Raw genomic sequence first — 20567 nt, 5'->3', positions numbered from 1 at the left:
ATGTGGTAGTTCTGTTTTCAATTTTTTCAGGAACCTCCATACTGTTTTCCATAATGGCTGCACTAATTTACATTCAACAGTATGCAAAGTTTCCCTTTTTTCCCACATCCTTGTTAGTACTTGTTTGTTATCTTTTTTTCTTTTTTTAGTACTGGGATCTATAACCCAAGGTCTCCAGCATGCCAGGCAAGTGTTCTACCACTGACCTACATTCCTCAGCCCTTCTAAAATTTCGTTTTGAGACAGGGTCTCACTAGGTTACCCAGGTTTGCTTCTGCCTCAGCCTCTGGAGGAACTGGGATTAGAGCCGTGCACCACTGAGCCTGGCTGGGTTTTGTTTGTTTTTGTTTTTTTATATTGAGACTTTTTTCTTTTTCTCCATGCTGTGGATCAAACCCAGGGCCTTGTGTATGCCAGGTAAGAGCTCTGAGTGATGCCCCAAACCCCATTGTTGAGTTTTTTTAGTTTCTTCTATTACATATTCTATTAATCCCTTGTTAGAAGTACATTTTAAAAAAACATTTTCTCCCTTTCTGAAGATTTATCTTCACTCATTTGATTGTCTCCTTTGCTGAGTATAGTTTTTTACTTTGATATAATTCCATTTGTCTATTTTTCCTCTTGTTTCCTGGGTGTTGTCAAAAAAATCATTGTGCATTTTAATGTCCTGAAGCATTTCCCCTGTGTTTTCTTCTAGTAGTTTCATAGTTTCAGGATGAAAGTCTTTAATCTATTTTGAGTTGATTATTGTAACGAAAAATCTTATCACTCAGGAAATTCCAAGGGTTTTAGTCTCCATGTCAGGAACCAGGGACAAAGATAAATACATTATTATGTCATTTGGGGAAGGAAAAATCTTTTAATATATGGTGCTGGGTTAATTGAATATTCACATAGAAAAAAGAATTCTGGCCCCTATTGTACATCACATAGGAAACAATACCAATAGACTGTAGACTTAAATTTGAGTGGGGAAACAATAATTTTTACAAGGAAATAGAACAGAAAAGCACAACCTTGTTCTATGAAAAGATTTCTTTTTAAATTATTATTAGAGCATTAACAGTTATACAGAATAGTTGGGTCCATTCTGATAAAATCACACATGCAAGGCGTGTGATTTCAATCCTTGTTTTCCTACCCTTTTCTCCCCCTCTCCCCTCCCCCGTTCTCCTTCCTCTGCTCTTCTGGTCTTCCTTTCTCTCTTTATTTATTTTTGATTGGTACTTTCTACATATACAAGAAGGTAAAATTCCTTTTGGTACGTTTATATGTGCATGTAACATGATTTTGTCAAATTCAATTCATATTTCCTCCCCTTTCCCATCTTCCCTCCCTCTTGATCTACTTCTTCTACTTGACCTATCTTTCCTATTTATTTATGATATCTGATCCTCCCCACCACCTTCTTTCCCTTATTTTGTTTAGTTTCCACATATGAGAGAAAACATTCAACCTTTGATGTTCTGAGTCTGGCTTATTTCACTTAGCACGATGTTCTCCATTTCCATCCATTTACTGGCAAATTCCAGTATTTCATTCTTCTTTATGACTGAGTAAAACTCCATTGTATACATACACCACATTTTCTTGATCCATTCATCTATTGACAGGCTTCTGGACTGATTCTATAATTTAGCTATTGTGAATTGTGTTGCTATAAAAGTCAAAGTGGTTATATAGTATACTATGCTGATTTTAGTTCTTTTAGATAAATACAAAGCAAGGAGTGGGGTAGCTGGGTCATATGGTGTTTCCATTCCTAGTTTTTTGAGGACTCTCCACACTGATTTCTAGAGAGGTTGTACTAATTTGCAGTCCCACCAACAATGCAGGAGTGTGCCTTTCCCCCATATCTTTGCCAGTATTTATTATTATTTGTGTTCTTGACAATTGCCATTTTGATGGAGTGAGATGAAATCTTAGTGTAGTTTTGATTTGCATTTCCCTTATTATACAAAGATTTCTTAAATGAGAGAAAGAACTGGGTGAACTCTACAGGGGAAAATAATAAATTGAACTACATTAAGAATAAAGGTGTCTGCTGGGTGTGGTGGCACATGCCTGTAATCCCAGCAGCTCAGGAGGCTGAGGCAGGAGGATCATGAGTTCGAAGCCAGCCTCAGCAACTTATCAAGACCTTAAGTAACTCAATGAGACTCTGTCTATACGAAAATACAAAAAAGAACTGGGGTTGTGGCTCAATGGTTAAGCACCCCTGGGTTCAATCCCTAAAAAAAAAAAAAAAAAAAAAAAGAGTAAAGGTGTCTGCTAGTAGGGAGTAACGTGGAAAACCAGATTATAAGAAGATATTTGCAGGGGGCTGGGGATATAGCTCAGTTGGTAGAATGCCTGCCTAGCAAGCACAAGACCCTGGGTTCAATCCCCAGCACTGCAAAAAAAAAAAAAAAAAAAAAAAAAAGAAGATATTTGCAAAACAGGATGTATTCATGCTGCCAGAGTATCTTTCAAACTTCTACAAATCATTAACAAAATGATTGGAAACAATGCAAAACTGGGCAAAAAATTTGGACAAAAAAATGTTTTTAAATTTCTTTCTAGATGTTGATAGACCTTTACTTTATTCATTTATGTGTGGTGCTGAGAGTTGAACCCAGTGCCTCACACATGCTAGGCAAGTGCTCTACCACTGAGCCACAACTCTAGCCATGACAAATATTTTGTAATAAATTATATCCAATATGTACAACTATAATACACCAATAAAAACGTGAAAAGAGAATAAAATGCTCCCATATGCATTACACAGAAACAAACAAATACATCATATCCAAATGGTCAATAAGCATGGAAAAGAAACTAAATTTCATTAGTTATGAAGGAAATGCAAATTGAAGTCATAATGAGATATTTTATACAACCTCTAGAACTGACTAAAAATAAAGTCAGATACTCCCAAGTGCTGACAAAGCAAACAGAACTCTCAGTGGAAACACTGTCACTAGCTAGTAAAACTGAAAGTAAGGATATTTTATGGATTCAGAAATTCTTAGGTATATACCAAACAGAAATTTTCAATATTCATCCAAAAGACACAGGAATGTTCATAGAAGTACTATTCATAATAATCTCAGCAAAATTAGCCAACTGCCTGTCAGTAGTGTTATGGATAATTAAAACATGATATATGAAAAGTGTTTATGCAGCAATGAGAACTAACAAACATGCAACAGAATTGTTATGGAATGAATTCTGTCACCCCCTTACTCTTGCCTAAATCCCTATGTTGAAGCCCAGTTCAGTGTGACTATATTTGGAGGTAAGGTCTTTAAGAAGGTAATTAAACTTATAAAATATATATATATATCTTTTTTTTTTTTTTTTTTTCTTTTTGAGAAGGAAAAATAACATGATTTCACAAACTCAGAGAACAGGAAAAGAGGAAACAAAGTAGGGTTACAAAACCTTCATAGCCTGGTTAACAAAGCCTAACAATTTTTTAGTTTTAGTGCTAACAAATTTTTAATTGGGGATCAAACCCAGGGCTTCACACATATCAGGCAAGTGCTTTACATTGAGCTAAACCCCAAGCCCAAGAGAAAGGTTTATTCTGGTTCACAGTGTTGGGGGTTTCAATCCATGGTCTGCTGACCTGTTGCTTTTGGGCCTGTGGTGAGGCAGGACATCATGGAGGCCATGCGTGGCGAAACTCTTCCCCTCATGGCCAGGATGTGAAAGAGAGAGAGGTCGGTCCATGATCGGGTGAACCTCTTGCTTTTAGGCTTCTAGTGGGGTGGGTTTGGGGACAGTAGCATGTCATGGTGGCAGCATGAGGCAGAGCAAAGCTGTTTGTCTCATGGCCAGGAATGAAAGAGAGAAAGAAGAAGAGACTGGGGTCCCAAATCCCCTTTAAAGGCATGCCTCCAGCGAGCCCTGGTAGGCCCCATGTCTTCAAGTTTTCACCACCTTCTTCTAGCAGTACTGGCTGGGATCTAAGCCCCCAACATCTGAGCACTGGGGGACGTTTACAATCCCAATTATAGCAGATGTTACATCCTTAAAGTTTGTGTGATTCCAAGAATGCAAATGTACTATGTCTTTGTTTTGGTTTTGCAGTGCTGGGGATTGAATCCAGGGCCCTGCACATGCTGGAGACACGCTCTAAAGCTGCATCCCAGCCTTTTTTCTAAAACATTTTTATTTTGACTCAGGGTCTTGCTAAGTTGTCCAGGATGGCCTTGTTCTTACAATCCTCTTGCCTCTGCCTCCTGAGATAACAGTCGTGCACCACCATGCCCAGCATATTGGTTTTTCAGATAGGCCCAGAACAAACTACAGTGTGATCAGCCAGAACAGATGCTTTTGGTGAGGACCAAAGAGGTAATGATCACGAAGGATGGTTGAAGAGGCTTTTGGGGTAATGTTCATGTACTGTTTCTTGACCTGGATAGAGGTTACATGAATGTTTGTGAAAATTCACTGAGCTACACATTTATGTTCTTCTAAGCTTTTCTACATGTGTGCACTTATTCCTTTTCTTTTTGGTACCAGGGATTGAACCCAGGTATGCTTAACCACTGAGCCACATCCTCAGCTCTTTTCAATTTTTATTTTGAGACAGGATCTTACTGAATTACTCAGGGCCTCACTAAATTGCTGAGACTGGCTTTGAACTTGGAATTCTCTTGCCCCAATCTCTTGAACCCCGGGGATTAAAAGCATGCACCACCATGCCCAGCTGTGTGTGCTTTTCTTGACAATAAAAAGACATTAAAGGGCTGGGGAGATAGCTCAGTTGGCAGAGTAAGCACGAGGCCCTGGGTTTGATCCCTGCACTGCAAAAAAAAAAAAAAAAAAAAAAAAGATATTAAAGACTAACTAGCTTTTTCTTTTCTGTTTTGAAGTCCTGGGGATTGAACCCAGGAATCTTTACTGCTGAGCCATATTTGTGGCCCCTTTAATTTTTTATTTTGAGATAGCATCTTGTTAAGGTCCTTGGGTTGGCCTCCAACTTGTGATTTTTCTGCCTTAACTTCCCAAGTTGCCTGGCTAAAGAATAACTCCTCATGCTGTTTTTCCATACTAGACACATTTCTGGACCTTGGAAGTAGCAGGGTTGGAATCTGAACACAGTATCCTGCTTCTCTGTACAAATAACCTCAGTTCAAAATACGAAGCAAGATGGGTCACAGTGAAGTGTAGATGAGCTGTGAGAATGAAGGGGCCCAGTAATGACTTTTAGAGGGCAGACTAGGGAAGGTTTTAGGTTACAATTCACTCAACCAAGACAGGTGTTGTGGTGCATGCCTGTAATCTCAGTGACTTGGGAGGCTGAGGTAGGAAGATCACAAGCTCCAAGCCAGTTGGCAATGTAGCAAAATCCTGTCTTGAAAAATAAAGGAGGGGGGTGCTGGGGAGATAGCTCAGCTGGTAGAGTGTTCGATCCCCAGTACCGGGAAAAAAAAAAAAAAAAAAAAGGAAAAATAAAGGGGCTGGGGACGTAGCACAGTGGTAGAGCACCCCTGGGCTCAATCCCCTGTACTGAAAAAACATTCAGTGAGTGAATAGCTGTGGAGATTTGTATACGAGGCCCAGTCTTCAACAGGGGTGAATAAAAGCAAATAAAATTTAGGCAGAACCTATAATCTGGTGAGAGAGACAGGAAACAGACTCAAGAAGCAAATGTCAAGTGAAAGGTTAACACAAACTGCAAAGGAAATATGGGTTTCTGCCATGGGGGACACTCTGGCATGTGGTGGGGACTGCTACCTGAGTTAGGGTGACCTTGGAGGAGGTGACTTTGAAACCCTGAAAACTGTGGCCCGAGGAGGCCACCCTGTGAGGAACTGTATGGGATGTTTTAGTAGCGAGAATAAGCAAAAGCCTGAAGTAAGGTTCTCGGAGTGTTCCAAATGCTCTTAGGATCCAGCGTGGAAAGACACAGGAAGCAGGGGAGAGTGGCTTACGATGACATTGCAGAGTAGACACAGCCAGGTTCTAAGAACTGCCTAGCTCAGAAGAATTTCCTGAAAGTGGTGGGACACCTGGTATGGGCCAGGCTCCGGATGGGCCAGGTACACAGTGAACTCCACCTTTCCACTGCTGATTTAGGGAGGAAGAAACCAAGGTTGAGATTGGTTTGGTTTTGTTTCTGTAGTACTGAGAATTGAAACCAGGGCTACTCCATCACTGAGCTACATCTCCAGCCCTCTTTTTTTTTTTTTTTTTTTTTTTAACCAAGAGGAATATAAATTTTTATTCTTAAAACTTTCAATTAATGACATGTTTGTAACTTTTTGTGACAATCTCATCAGATGTATCATTTATCAATAAACAGTTATTATATTTATTTTTTTTAATTTATCTCATTTTATTCAATTTGAAGGTAGTATAATTATTTTTATTGTCATTAAAATAAACTAGACATAGAGAGCATTAGTTCTTACTGTTATACATATCACCTGTAACATTAAATGTAGTTAAGAGTTTTACATGAGAAATTTTACCCGTGGAAACATTTGAAGGTCAAGATTTATTTCTGAGGATGACTCATTACACTCTGGTTAAAAGATTAACATTATTTACTCCTATAAGATTTTTTTAAATTTATTTTTATTGTAAACAAATGGGATACATGTTGTTTCTGTTTGTACATGGAGTAACAGCATATCATTTGTGTAATCATACAATTACATAGGATAATGATGTTTGAATCATTCTGTTATTTTTTTCTTCCCCCCACCCCTCCCACCCCTCTTTTTCCTCTATACAGTCCCTCCTTCCTCTATTCTTGCACCCCTTCCACCCCCCATTATGTGTCATCATCCGCTTATCAGTGAGATCATTTGTCCTTTGGATTTTTGAGATTGGTCCAGCCCTTTTTTAAAGTATTTTATTTTGAGACAGGGTCTTTGTAAATTACTGAGGGTACTGCTAAATTAACCAGGCTGGCCTTGAACTTGCGATCCTCCTGCCTCAGCCTCCTGAGTCACTGAGTTTAAGGTGAGTGCCACCACCATTGTGCTGGCTGAGGATAGGTTTTGTTCTAAGTGCAAAGGGAAGCCACTAAAGAGTTTTAAGTAAGGAAGTAGCATGACTGGATTGATACTGTAAAAAGATCCAGCTGGTTGCTCTGCAGGGAAAGGAGAATTGGGAGAGAATGGGGCTAGAGAAGAGACAATTAAGAGACTACAACAATCATCCAGGTAAGAGAGAAAGAACGGGCTGCGAGTTGGTAGAGCATTGACCTAGCATGCACAAGGCCCTGATTTCAGTCCCCAGCATGCATACGCTCATGTGCACACACACAGACAGACACACCCATACAAATCTGGCAGGGTTGGCTACATAGCTTTGAATTTTACTTCAGAGGTAATGCTGAGAGGAGATGTTGATAGATTGGATTAGGACACAGTAGGAAGGAGAAGGAAACAGACACATTCATTTTAAATGATTTAAACAATCCAGAAAAGTATAAAGAAACAACCTTAAATCCTCTGAAATCCAACTGCCCAGAGAGAACTACTATTAGCTTTCATCTGAACACTCTTTCAGATGTCTGCGTCCAAACACAATAAATAAACGGGCTCTTTCAGTTGAGAACAGTAACACAAAGACCCACTCGAGGTAACTTCTGCAACTGGGACTTGATTCCAAGGGCTCGGGAGCATCTCCTGGGACAGCAGTCCAGGGAACTGCAGGAAAAATTGCAAGACCTGCAGAGGGCAGGGACTTTCCTTCAGACACATGTGGCTCGTCATCTGTGTTCTCTTCTCTCTGCCTGCCTGTGCTGTCTTCTCCCACTTCCAGCTGATGGAGCTTGGGGACACACCTGGCCTGGAGCCCTCCTTGGCTTCGGATCTCTCCCCACTTCAAGTATCTAACAAGATGAGTTCATGTCGTCGAAACAGGTCCCATTTACACTGCTGACGTGGCCAGGCTGGTTTTGTTTTTGTTTTTGGTTTTTGTTGTTTGTTTTTTTGGAGGCAGAAGATATGGTACCTGATCACCTCTTTCATCTCAAGGAAATACATGAGGTCGTCAGCTAAGAAACCGAGAATGGAATGGGGAAGGTGTGGCAGGTTTTCTAAAAGATGAAAGGAAAAACAGTTACCTCTGAAAGTGGGGACATCAATTAGTGCTGATGGCCCAATTGAGGTTTGCGGTCATAAAGGTAAAGAGAGAGGAGTGTCATTAGTTTTGGCGGCCCATGCCTGTAACCCCAGCTAGCTATTCAGGAGGTTGAGGCAGGACGATCACAAATTTGAGGCCAGCTTGGGCAACTTAGGAAGACCCTTTCTCAAAATAAAATATCAAAAGGGCTGGGGATGTGGGTCGGTGGTAGAACACCCCTGGGTTTGATTCTCAGTACCACAGGTGAAATAAGAGAGAGAGAGATGAGCCCGGTGCGGTGGCGCACACCTATCATTCCAGAAGTACCGGAGGCTGAGGCAGAAGGATCACAAGTTCAAAACCAGCCTCAGCAATTTAGTGAGGCCTCAGCAACTTAGCAAGACCCTGTTTCAAAATAAAAAAATAAAAAGGGCTGGGGATGTTGCTTAGTGGTTGCCACCCCCACTCCCCACCCTAACAAGAAAGGGAAAGGTAAGGCATGGTTATAGTGAAAGAACTAAGGGAACAGTGAAAGGTTGGGGGTGTAGCTCAGTAGTTGAGCACAAGCATGAGAATCTGAGCCCCAGCACCACAACACACACACACACACATTGTAGTGAAGAAAGTGAGAAACTGAATGAAATGATGGGCAGAAAAGAGGCTGCAAACTCTCACCAGAGTTGAGGAATTGAGTCAGGATGGAGTAGGAGAGCTGGCAAGACCTCAGATTTTCAAGGTAACAAAGACAGCACTGATGAGAGCGGAGGTGCTTTGGAGCGTCCCCCAGTGGAAGCTGGAGCAAAGTTTTTGGAGGGTAAGATTACACATATAATTTAGTCTTTGATAACTTCTACAATGCCTAGCTCAGGGCAAACAGTAGGTACTCGATAGATGATAAATAATAAAAGCGTAATTGTATTGTAGGTTTATATGTGCCAGTTTCTAAATTGCTCAAAACACTACCTGTATCCACTTAATTCTCACAATAAGAACAATTATTCCCACTACACAGATGAGGGAAGTAATAAGGAACTAAGTATTTTACCCCACGCAGGAAGAAGCAGGGTGGCTTGGGCTTGAACACAGGACACAAGCATCTAAGCCTTAACAAGTGCAAGACAACCATCAAGTGTAGACCAACTAGTTAGTGCAGGTGCATGAGGTCAGAAGGAAAGGGACCACAAACAGTGTGTCCAACAACAGCAGTTGGTTAAATGAACTGTGATAGTATATTATGTAGTTGTTAAAATGATAATATAGATCTATGTTTATAGATTACAAACCATTTATAATTGAAAAAAGCTAGCTAGAAAACAGTATAACAAAACTGCACACAAATGTTTGGAACAGTTTTATTCATAATTGCCAAAAAATGGATTAAATTAAAAAGATGAAGGTACAAACAATACCTATATCATGGAATATTATTCAATTATGAAGAAGAAATGATCTGCCAAGCCATTAAGAGACACGGAGGAGCCTTAAAAGCATATTGCTTAATGAAGGAAGCCAGTCTGAAAAGGCTGAAAAGGTGCCCAAGTACGTGCCATTCTGAAAAAGCAAAACTAGACAGTAAAAAGCTCAGGGATTGCATGGGACCTGCGGGGGAGGAAAGCAGGTGCGAACTGAGGATTTTTAGGGCAGTAAAACCATCCTGTAAGATACTGAAATGGTGGATGCACGACGCATTTGTCAAAAACCAAAACCAAAGAACTTCAGGGCACAAAACGGGGTCGTTAATGGAAGCTATGGACTGTAGTGAATAACGCCTTTAGGATACTAGCTCATCCGTTTGTGGAAATGAACCACACTCGTACAAGAAACAGAAAAAACGGTGACCGTGGAAGGCAGGTATGGGGACTCGGCGCTAGTTCCTCAATTTTCTGTTAACCTAAAACTGCTCAAAAAGTAAGGTTTATTCGTTTAAAGACAGTGTGACAGCGTGATCGCGTTCATGTTACCACACTGTGCATCTGTGTGGTTCTGCACGCAGAAAAGTCTGGAAGGACACAACCAAAATTAACTGCAGTGGTCTCAGGATGGGGGGATGCTGGAGCTTTCTCCTAGTTCTACTTGTCCTTATTTTTCCAGCGCGCCCTGGAGCGGGCTCTGCCGCGCGCGGGCCTTGGCTGGGCGCCGCGGGCACCGGCTGTCCGGGGCCCTGCTCCGCCCACCAGCCCCGCCGCCTGTGCGCTTGTGGGTCCAGAGATCAAGAAAGAGAATCGCTCCTGCGCAATTGCGTCTGCGCAGCCGGCCGGCGCAGGCGGGCTCCTGTGGCTGGGCCTGGGGCGGGGAAGCTCGGCTCCGAGTTCTGGGGGAAGTGGCCGCCGCGCCCGCGCGCTTTCGGTTTGCTGGAATGTTCTCGTGGAGAAGTGTACTTTGTTCCCGGGATGGGGGAGGGTGTAGCGGGGGCAGGGCTCCAGGGCACCCTGGGACTTGGAGGGCGGCCAACTTTCCGTTCCCAGGGTGCCTTCGGGCGGGGGCGGGGGCGGTGTCTACTTCCCAGCCTGGGCAGCTGCGGGGTACTGGACAGAACCCCTGGATTCCGGTGCCAGCCTTGCTGCCGACAAGCAGCTTGCCCTAGATCCAGGATTAGCTTCGCTGGGCTTCAATGTCCTAACCTGCAAAATCGGGACAATAATTATAATGGCACATAGTTATTGCCACAGTTATAAAGTGCACAAATGCTTGTTCCTCACAATCCTTTGAGACAGGTGGTATTAACAAAAAAGATAATTATACTACTAGTAGGATAATACTCCCTTCTACCCAGGCCCTTTGCACAGCACAGATGCTCTGACTGTAAAGGTCTGGTCCAGCCTCCTTTCAAGTAATAAAATGTGTACTATTATTATTTACACTTTAAAGATAAGAAAAGAAGCACTCCGGATAGCTAAGTAACTTGCCCCAGGGCACATAGCACTTAAATGGTCATCTAGGATAGAAAACCAGTCAGTCAGGTGGACAGGCTCCACTTTTAACTCCTTTGGATACCAAAGCCCTACTGCTGGTTTTTGGAAACCCTTAAAATATGCTTATTCTGACATTGCAAGAGAAGTATTGCTAATAATAATTTTGAATACTTGGTAATGACAGTTATCACCATTGAGGGTTGTCCCTCTCACCATACTCTGTAAATGCTACTATTATTCCCATTTTAGGAATGAAAGAATACAAGCACTAGGAAGTCACATCAGTCGTAGTGGGTGGTATCCATCCATCCTGAAACCCAAACCCAACAATGGAACAGTGGTGTACCCATTGCCTCCTTTCCCTCCCCGCACCCCTTTTGTGGTGGTGGGGACCAAACCCCAGGCAGGTGCGTGCCGGGCAAGTGCTCCATCACTGACACCCCCAGTCCCTGTTGCCTCCTTTTGTCACATTTTACATGGAAGCAGACTCCTGCAGAGTCTGATTATGCAGGCCACCTGGAAGGACGGCGCTTCCTTCTCCAGACCTTGTCAGAGCCAACTTCACCTGGTAATCTGAGAGTATAGAGTCTCAGATGACCTCCGACACGGGCTGTGGTGCTGCTTCCCTCTCTTCTCAGGAGACCCTGGCCTGGGCCTGCAGAAATGCCTCCCCACCAGAAGTCTGCAAAGGGCAGAGGCAGTGTGCCGGAGCCAGGTGCCCTAAGTAATGGGCGAAGGAGGGCTCTGCAACCAGGGCGACTTGTCCAGTTATCACGAGGTCCTTGTCCTCTCATGGTCCTCCATCACTTGGCTGAAAGTCACTGTTGAACTCCCAGCCTCTTTGGGTTAAGGGGCTGCCTTCTTTTGAAAACTCAAAGGTTGCTGTTGCTTCAGGCCAGCCCGTCTCTCAGGTACTCTCAACAGTATGGGGAAGAAAAAGAACTCTCATTTCTGGTTGTAAGCACTGAATGTCTGACAATGAAGATGGTTTGGCAAATGGCCCCATATGGCTATTGCCCTCGGGTGTGCGCACACTGGGCACCGAACACTGCTTTTTGAGAGTGCTCTCTGACTGGAAATTTCTTCCTCAGGAAACCTCCCTTCCTCCTTCATCTCCTTCAGTTTTTACTCAAGTCATCTTCTTTGTGGGGCCTTCCCTGACCACCATATTTAAAGTACACCCTCTCAATAGTCCTGATTCTTCTTCCCTGTTGTAGTCTTTCCATAGTGTGTATGACTGTTTTAGGCACCCGCATTTCTTATTGGCACTATTTAGTCAAACTCTTGACACATCCTGTCCCCTTGGGAGATCTCTTCTAGTCACCTCTCATTCCGTTATAGGAATTACAGATGTGTATCTCATCTACTTTAGTATATACTGAATTTCCTGCCTTGGGGCAGGGGAAGAAGGGATCTGATCTCTGTATCTCTTCAACATCTCTGTATCTTTTCATTTTTCAAAATGAAAAAATGTCACCCCTTCCTTTTCTCCTTCCTTCCTCCTGCCTCACTCACTTTTCCAGTTCACCCCCATGAATGTGAGACTCAACTGCTTAAGTCTGATTTGCTTAAACTTTGATATTTAATGTTTTAAGCCAAATAAATTTAGAATTTTCAATAAATACTCAGTATACATTAATGGGGATCTATATGTGAACCATTTAATTTCTTAACACAACAACTGTGTTTTCTCCTTAAAAGAAACAGAAAATCTCATGCCTTGACTATGTTCTTGCTGTAATCTGCATACTTGATTTTCTCTTCATTGTTAAGAGGAGTTTGGGGGAAATTTAAATGGCTTAAGTGAGAAAAAGAGGGAGAAAATGAGTCGTTCTCAGGAGGTATATGAAGCCTACAGGGTTCCACTGGTGGTGACCCAGCTTGCTCTGGCCCTCAAGAACCAGGGGATACAGCTGGGCATGGTAGTGCATGCCTGTATTCCCAGCTGCTCGGGAGGCTGAGGCAGGAGGATCAAAATGTCAACACCAGCCTCAGCAACTTAGGGAGGCCGTAGCAACTTAGCGAGAACTCATCTCAAAATAAAAAAGGTTAAAAGAGCTGGGGATGTGGTTCAGTGGTTAAGTACGCCTGAGTTCAACCCCTGGTAATAATAATAATAATAATATCAACAACAACAATAACAGTCTGGGACAGCCCTTAGTTACACAGCACCACAGTGATTACTGCAAACATTGAATTTGTCCTTCGTCTCCCACTGCATTGCCTCAAGGTTGTCCCTGAGACTGGCTGGTCACAGCTGACTCAGAAGTGGGAGGGACTCCTTGCAAAAAACTAATGACTGTCATTTTTATTATGTAGGATAATCTAAAACTACACACAAACATTTTATTATGTGATTTGAACATGAAATTTCATCATTACATTGTACATGTTAGGTGATCTTGGTATCTGGCATCTGGTAAAATTGAGGTAAAAGGTGACATTTTTGTTGGCTTGATTGTGAGAAAAATAATCAGAGGGTCTTGCATAATTCTCTACAAAATTAACTGCAGGATCTTCATGAGATTTGTGGGAGAGATGAATGAATGTGTGGATAGACGAGGGATGAATTGACCAATAGACCAGCAGGAAAGTGTGTGGATGGTTAGAGAGGATCAAACGGACAGATGGGGCGTGGTAGATGGTTGGTTGACTGTGCAGGCTCTGGAGGGTGGGTCTACTGCAACAATGGTCAGGTGACTTCAAAGTGACTTTTTTACCCGTTGGTCTTTCCCATGAGATATTGAGCCCCTGGAAGGCAGAACTTAATTTTATTGTTTTCCTCTCCTAAGGCCCCAGTGCAGTCTGGAGCATTCACAGAGGTTCTAGCCTGTAGATCTGGCAGCTATGACGTGCAACATCTCATCTGCATGATGGAGCAAGGCCAAGGCCATGGTGCAGCCAGCAGCAGGGGAAAAGGGAGCAGGGGAAGGCCTGCTCAATACACATACCACTTCTACTCTCATCCTGTAGCCCAGAATTTAGTCATGGGGCCACCTAGCTGAAAGCATGCTTGGAAATATCATTTTATTTTGGTTGGCCTTGTGTCCAACTAAAATTCTGCAATTCTAAAAACATCAGAAACAGGTATCATAAAATAAATGATCTTTAGCACATAAAGGAGCAACAATTCTTCTTTGTTAAATGAAAAAAATAAATGCATCCAACTGACATTGAAAATTTACATTCTAGGGGCTGGGGAGATAGCTCAGTCGATGCGGTGCTTGCCTTGTAAGCGCAAGGCCCTGGGTTCGATCCCTAGCACTCAAAAAAGAAAAGAAAATTTACATTCTGAGAAGAAAAAGCATGTTGAATCATATAGTTGATCTAAGTAGGCTTGACATATACGGCATGCAAATATTTTCTAATGTTCTTTACTAAGAGAAAGTTTGTTGAAAGTAGCAATGGGCCCAGATAAAGTATTCCACTTCCCAGGCTTCCTTCAAGTGGCATGTGACATGTCTGTGGTCACTGAGTTGTAAATCAGAGACAGTTCTTGAATTCTTTGCTTTAGTACAGGGATCCCTTTCCCCCTCCTTCCTTCTTGATTTCTGACCTGCAGATGTGAAAGTGAAGGTGGAGTGGCCCACCTGTGACCATGACACATGAAGAGCAAGTGGCAAAAGACACACATCACACTCCACCAAGTTAAAAGATGCGAAGAATCCATGGCATGGATGATATCATGGATGGGTGGCTCCCACTTTGACTGCCTACCTTCAGACCTGTCATTAATGAGAAATGCAAACTCCTATTGGTAAAGCCAGGATAGTTGCAGAGTAGCTGGAAATTTATTGATTATATAAAACATCTCCGGAAGGATACACAAGAAACTGCAGTGATAACTGCCTCCTAGGAGGAGAAGATATGAGTGACTTATGGATAGGGGTGAGTAAGAGACTTACTTTGCATTCAGAGTTTTTTTTTTTTATAATTTTGAATGTTGAATTGTTTACATATATGTATTCAACCAAAAAATGTTAAAATAACATCTACTAATGGGAAAAGTCAAGAGACTTTTCACGGGGGCTGGGGATGTAGCTCAGTTGGTAGAGTGCTTGCCTAGCATGCACAAGGCCCTGGGTTCAATCCCCAGCACTACCACCAAAAATGCACAAGGCCCTGGGTTCAATCCCCAGCACCACCACCAAAAAAAAAAAAAAAAAGACTTTTCATGAATTCAGTGGTTCGACAGTTACATTTTCTAGTTGGACATAATGGCTCATGTCTGTAATTCCATTGAGAAATTCTAGCAACCCAGGAGGCTAAAGCAGGAGGATAACAAGTTTGATGTCAGCCTGGGCAACTTCACAAGACTCTATCTCAAAATAAAAATTTAAAAGGGCAGGAATATAATTCAGTAGTAAAGTGTCCCTGCATTCAATTCTCTGTACTGCAAGAAAAAAGAAAAAAAAAAAGTGCCTTGTATATGAATGTCATTCACCATACATATCATTGGGGGGAAAAAGGCTAAGAAACAGAAAACCACCACATTATCAGCAAATTCTAATAAAATTATAAGAGCAGTAGTAATTAAAAATGGATACTAAAGAAGACCAAAGCTGGGCTTTCTGAGGAAAAGTATTTGTGACAAATTACATATTTATTCAGCACCAAGACTAAGATTCTTAACGTGCTATTTCTATTTTGTTGCTTTTTCTTGTACTGGGGATTAAACATTGCTTTGTCACTAAGCCTCAGTCCCAGCCCTTTTTATTTTTTATTTTGAGACAGGGGCTCATTTGGGGTGCAGGATGGTCTCAAACTTGCAATCCTCCTGCCACAGCCTCCCAAATCACTGGGTTGACTGGCGTGAGGCATGGCACCTGGTTTTACCATGTTATTTCTAGGCAAAGCAAATAAAACTTCTGTTGAAAATGGAAATGACTTACTAAGGAACATATATCAAAGAAATATGTGTCTTAGAGGAACAACTGATTATTTTAGGTTATATATTGCCTGAATAGGCTTAATAATAAAGATGTTTGGTCTTCTTGAAATAAAAATACGTATTTTAAAAATTCTAGTAGGAAATCCATGTCCCAAATCTCAGCAAGATAAAGCAATCTAAATGTAATCTTCATAACAAAAGACAAGAAAAAGGAAATAGCAAGCAATAGAATCATAAGCAGGCCAGAATCATAAGCCAGACGATCAAAACAAAATACATGTATGGAAACAATACTCACAAAGAAGTTTAACTCCTCCATTAAAAGACAAAGACACGCAGTTTGGGTTTTAAAAAAATATCAATCATCTACATCTTATAAGACAGATTCAAAACAAAATTATGCAAAAGCATTCGAAAGAACACAAATTACAAAACTTCATGTGTTATAAGTGTAATAGTAGTACTTTTCTCTGTGTGTGTGTGTGTGTGAGTGTGTGGGTAAATAACTTCTACTAGAGTGCCAGAATACAACAGTTGAGTATGGACCTGTCTGAATTAGCAAAACCTACCAACTGATGCTCTTGCCCCTTTAAGACTGCCTCCTGTCATTTGTATGTCCTGGAATCCAGCATGTGTGATGTGTGTACATGGCAATGGAGGGGGTGAGTAGGAGACTGCCGGTCACTTTTATCTTTTGCGACACAACCAGAACTTGGATTCATACCCTTTGGTCACAATGCCTATGCAGATTGTTCCATGCAGATTGGTGTGCCAGTCTTGGCACCAGATCAAGAACTATTGTCAAAGCTCTTGAGGGTAAAGATCATGTAATCCCAACTATTTGTGAGGCTAAGGCAGGAGGATCACAAGTTCGAGACCAGCCTCCACAACTTAGGGAGACCCTGTCTCAAAATATGAACTGAAAAAGGGCTGGGGATGTAACTCAATGGTAGAGCATCCCTAGGTTCAATTCCCATTGCTGGGGGGGAAAAAAAAAAAAAGAGGGAAGATCCTGGAAGGATCAGGTGGGAAGGACAGCTTTTCCAGGTCAGAATTTTTTGTCTTATTTAGCCCTTCCTTATCGCCACTTGGCAGTTCCCACAGGGCTGATGCAGAGGCCCACCTGCCAGGGACTTCCTTGGTGCCCCTCAGAGTCATGCAGGGTCACAGAGCAAGCCCTGCTACCCTGGGTTTGTAGGCTCCAGGCTGCTGCAGATGTGATTATTTCTGATGAACATTCCTGTTCCTTCTGGCAAGGAGGACAGCACATGAGCCAGTCGTTAAGAAAACGATAAGGACGTCACACACATGACCAGGTTCTCACTCATATCTCATTGGTGAGAACCTGGTCACACCAAGTAACAAGGGGGACTGGAAAACAGTTTCTAGCCAGGTTGCTCAGTGTCCATGAAGGAAAGAACAAGGTACTGGCAGCCGTCAGTCTGCTCAGATTATCGTCATTGGTCTGTGCAAGGCTTCCCCTGTTCCATCTATTCATTCCCTCACTGTTCCACATCCACACCACACACCCTCCCTTTCACCTTGGGGATCACTACTGTGTTTACAGTACATACTTGAGTTTCTATTTTTGGAAAATATGTATTTTTGTTTCATGTGCATGGTTTTTTTTCCTTCTTTTCTTTATTATTCTCTTTGCGGTGCTGGGGATTGACTCCAAGGCCTCACTCGTGCTAGATAAATACTCTGCCACTGAGCACCACCTCCAACTTGGTTCATTTTTTTGAGGTATGATTTCCTTTCAGTAATAGTCAACTGGTTTTTAACAAAGGAGCAAAGGCAATTCAATGGGAAAAAGTTTAGCTTTTCAACAAATTGTATTGGAATAAGTGCATGTCCACATGCAAAAACAAACAGAAAATAATCTAAATATAAACTCTATCTTTTATGAAAATTAACTCAAAAATAGATCTTAGGCTTAAATGTAAAAGGCAAGACTGTAAAACTTCTAGAAGAAAACAGGAGAGGATCTAGTCAACGTTGATTTGGGCTGTGTATTTTTAGATAGGACACCAAAAGCATGATTAATGAAAAAAAAATTGATATGTCGGACTTTATTACAATTAAAAACTGCTCTACAAAAGGCATGTCAAGAGAATGAAAATGTCACAGACTGAAGAAGATATTTACAAAACACGTATGTGATAAAGTATTTGTATCCACAATATTCAAAGAACTCTTAAAACTAAATAATAACAAACAGCCTGTCTAAATCCATTTTCTGTTGCTGTGACCGAATACTATAGATGCCCTCCCCCGAACTAAGGACTGGACCCAGGGGCGCTGTACCACTGATCTACGTCCCCAGCCCTTTTTATTTTGAGACAGGATCTCACTAAGTTGGTGAGGTTGGCCTCAGATTTTTGATCCTCCTGCCTCAGCCTCCTGAGTAGCTGGGATTACAGGGGTGTGCCACTGTGCCCAGCTCCAGATGGGATAATCTAGGTAGAATAGAGCCTTACTTGGCTCACAGTTGTGGAGGCTGGAACTTCTGAGAACACAGCTCCAGGATCTGCTTGGCATCTGGTGATCTGGTGAGGACCTTTGTTCTACATCATAACGTAACAGAGGGCATCTCATGGCAAGACAGAGCCAGTGTGCTAACTCAAGTCTCTCTTCCTCTTGTTATAAAGCTACTACTGCCATCATAGGGCCACCCTCGTGACTCATCTAATTCTAATGACCTCCCAAAGGTCCCACATCCAAATACCATTAACATGGATTTGGGGATTTTTTTTCTTTCCAGCACATGAACTTTTGGGAGACCCATTCAAACCATAGCACAGCCCAATTTAAAAAATGGGTAAACATGGGCTGGGGAGATAGTTCAGTCGGTAGAGTGCTTGCCTTGAAAGCACAAGGCCCTGGTTCGATCCCCAGCACGGCAAAAAAAAAAAAAAAAAAAAAAAAAAAGGGTAAACATGCTGGGCGCAATGGTGCACACCTGTGACCCCAGCAGCTGGGGAGGCTGAGGCAGGAGGATGGAGAGTTCAAAGCCAGCCTCAGCAAAAGCAAGGCGCTAAGCAACTCAGTGTGACCATGTCTCTAAATAAAATATGAAATAGGGCTGGGGATGTGGCTCAGTGGTTGAGTGCCCTTGAGTTCAAATCTCAGTACCCCCCCCCCCAAAAAAAAAGGGCAAACATGGTGAACAGATATGTCACCAAAAAGCACAATCAGATGACAAATAAGCATATAAAAAGATTTTCAACATCATCTGTCATTAAGGAATTGCAAATCAACGCAATGAGGTATGCACATAGTATACATTTAACTTTGCAAGAAGTGACCAAACAGTACTCCACTGGTATACCATTTTGCATTACCACCACAAACACATGAGTTCCAATTACTCTGCATAGAATGGGCTAAGACAGTGTCTAACCCTTGCCTTCAAGGACTACATAGTACTCTGTTGTATGCCTCATCCTTGTTTTACCCATCTGCTCCTATAAAGATGATTGATTGTCCAGGAGTGGAGCACAGCAGTGAACAGTCTAATCCATACCCCACTGAATGGTCATGTGTTTGGTCCATATCACAGGAGTGGATTTGCTGGGTCTAGGCTGTGCATACACCTAGTTTTTGGGAGACTCTCAATGGTTGAATCCTGCATCTCCACAAAACAGCCAACAGCTGGCATTTTCCAGCCTTCCAATGTTTTTCCACTCTAATAAGTATAAGGTGATGTTTTATTATTGTTTTAGTTAGAAATGCTGATTACTGATTTTTTAAATTAGTAATAATTTTCTTCATGTTCCTCTTGGAACTACCGCTTTTTAAAATTGCCCATTGATAAACTTTGCCCATTTTTCTGTAGGACCTGCTATGTTTTGCTTACCTTGCAGTTAATTTGCTGAGCTTTTTCTAGTCTCCTAAAGTGAAAGCTTGGATTCTTGATTTCAGATCATTTTTCTTTTCTAATATATGCACTCAGTGCTATAAATATTCTGCTAAGCACAGCTTTCACTGCATATCACAAATTTTGATATGTATATGTTTTGTTTTCATTTTTATTTAGTTTCAAATTCTTTCTTTCCTTGTCTTTCTTCTTTCTTTCTTTCCTTTCTTTCTCTTTCTTTCTTTCTTTCTTTCTCTCTCTCTCTCTCTCTCTCTTTTTTTTTTTTTTTTTTTTTTGCAGTGGCGGGGTCAAACTCAGGGCCTCGTTCGTCAGACAAGCATTATACTACTGAGTTACATCGCCAGCCCCTGGGTCTTGCGTTTTGATTCACTCTGATAATCTGTCTTTTAGTTGGTGCATTTAGATTGCTGACATTTAGAGTGATTACTGAAATAGCTGAATTAATATGTACCATTTTATTATTATTTTCTATTTGTTGCCATTGTTCTTTGTTCCTAGTTTTGTCTTCCACTTTTTCTGCCTTTTGTGGGTTTAGTTGAATATTTTGTGTGATTCCATTTTATTTCCTTTCTTATCATATCAATAATACTTTTTTTAAAACCATTTTTTAAATTGCCCTAGAATGTGCGATATATATTTAGCTATTAATCCAAGTCCACTCAAATAATACTGTCCTGCTCACAGACACTGCCATCTTGGATAAATGACCCCTTTATCATCATGTAAATTCCCATGTATACCCAATAACCACAATAACTATGTGTTCTTAAGCCCTCTTCTTGTCTCTTGCAGTCTTGATCATTCATTTCAC

The sequence above is a fragment of the Sciurus vulgaris genome (genome assembly GCF_902686455.1).
Source record: "Sciurus vulgaris genome assembly, chromosome: 2".
Lineage (NCBI taxonomy): Eukaryota > Metazoa > Chordata > Mammalia > Rodentia > Sciuridae > Sciurus > Sciurus vulgaris.
The sequence above is the reverse complement of the archived record's forward strand: the minus strand, read 5'-3'. Positions refer to the sequence as shown.